Source organism: Schistocerca piceifrons, chromosome 5 (genome assembly GCF_021461385.2).
Source record: "Schistocerca piceifrons isolate TAMUIC-IGC-003096 chromosome 5, iqSchPice1.1, whole genome shotgun sequence".
NCBI lineage: Eukaryota > Metazoa > Arthropoda > Insecta > Orthoptera > Acrididae > Schistocerca > Schistocerca piceifrons.
This window is the reverse complement of record NC_060142.1, coordinates 601,075,320-601,077,180: the sequence shown is the minus strand read 5'-3', so window position 1 is coordinate 601,077,180 and position 1,861 is coordinate 601,075,320.

Genomic DNA, 1,861 nt, shown 5'->3' with positions numbered 1-1,861 from the left:
ATTCCACTTTTCTGGTGAACTGGAGGAACCTGTTTCCAATTCATGAATATTGGTTTTCTGACATTTCACCTGTTTGTGTCGCTGGCATTGTCAAAGACTGACCGTCCTTAGTTGGTGGCGAAAGTTGAATATGCATCTCCGGCTCTTCGCTGGTCATCACTGCTGTACTTCTTCCATCATTATTTGTAATGATAATTCGCTGCAGTGGGAATCCATGTTCTATTTATTTTAAACAATCCTCACGGTAGCTTAACAGTAGTAAGAGTAAAGTTCAATTTATATTACTGGAATGCCTAATTCGGAGTCTCCTCCTTGCGTCAGAACTACACTCAAGGCTCACCACTAATAATATTCGAGCAACGGATCTCACTACGCTAACAATCAAACAGCGAGCCTCGGCAGTGGCTTTAAGCTGGGAAGACGCCAGCTCTCCTAAGTTCTCAACTCGCAAGTAAATCAACGAATTTATAAATGATAATGTTAAGTGTATGTGCAAAATAAACACCTTAGGGTTAAGTAGGCGCCAGAATGTCGCACCGACATCCTGAAATTGTAAACGGCCAGCGCCGGACAATACGACACGTAGCTTAACCACAGGCAAAGATATGTTATTCTGTAGCTCAACGTAAAATTCAGGACGATGCCCTGCGGCCTGCCGGTCGCTCACCTGACCTTCCAAGGTACCAGGCGAGTAAACATAGAAAGCACCGGACGCCGCCCGTATTTACAGTGCAGTGTGGTCCCTGCTTTTGCTACTCCCTGGGCGAACCGGATGTGCCTTCCGAGAGACAGCTAATTGTGGGCCTCTTCAGGCTGCGCGTCAGCCGTGCGTCCCTTCATACATAGCCATAGAAGCATGTCCCAGGCATACTCGCCAATACGAATCACGATTCACAGTCCAATCGTCTGTCCCAGAGGCAAAAGAACTCTGTCATTCCATGTTACAAATTTATTTAATTTGTGATAAATGACATAATCAACCACAAATACGTTTTAAATGTTGGATTTTAGTGCCATAACCGGTTTTGGGCTACCATGCCCTTCTTCAGATGGCTAATACTTTCAGCCACATAGCTATTTTGATCAAGAGCAAATTGTCTGCTCCTACAATACACAATAAAATATGAACATTTAGTGCCACATTATAAGTTGTTTCATTAGAAAAAAAAGTGCTGAAGTGGTTGCATTTGTGTACATATAACGTGAAACAGATGTTTTCACTTCGTAAGATCCAGTAGATGGCGATTTGTCTTGTTATGGTCCATGTGATGTTCCAGGTCGACGTATATGTTGATGAAATGCGAGCAGCACGCATGTTGGAAATAAATCATTGTAGCACACGTCATAATACTCTTAACGTCGGCGTTGAGCGTCACACGTGTGCTATACAGTTGATGTTCCTGATTACAATGCAAAGATTATCATTAAGCAAAGATACAATGATATAATTCAGTTCCTATTTGCGAAGGATATCCACAGAGCAAAGACGATGTATGAGATCTGCGAAAATCAATATGTTAATAACAGAAAATATCCGCACTCTGAGAGTAAATGTATTATTAAAAGACAACTGGAGAAATTGATTTCAGTATGTCTTTTTTTTTTAATGTAACTGTCAGCGGAAATTTTGAAGACATACTTTTAAGCCACCTGATTGAATTCAGTGAATCAGACATCTATGTACACACATTTATGTATTGCGACATTTATTTAACATACAGATTATAAGTTAGTTGCAAGAAATATAAAATTATAACGTTGGAGGTTGGGATGAGAGCAACACGCTACAAATTCAAAGTGAACAGCGTTTAGAATGTTAGGGGTCTAACCCTTGTTTAATTTCTGTTTACAGCCAAAGAAA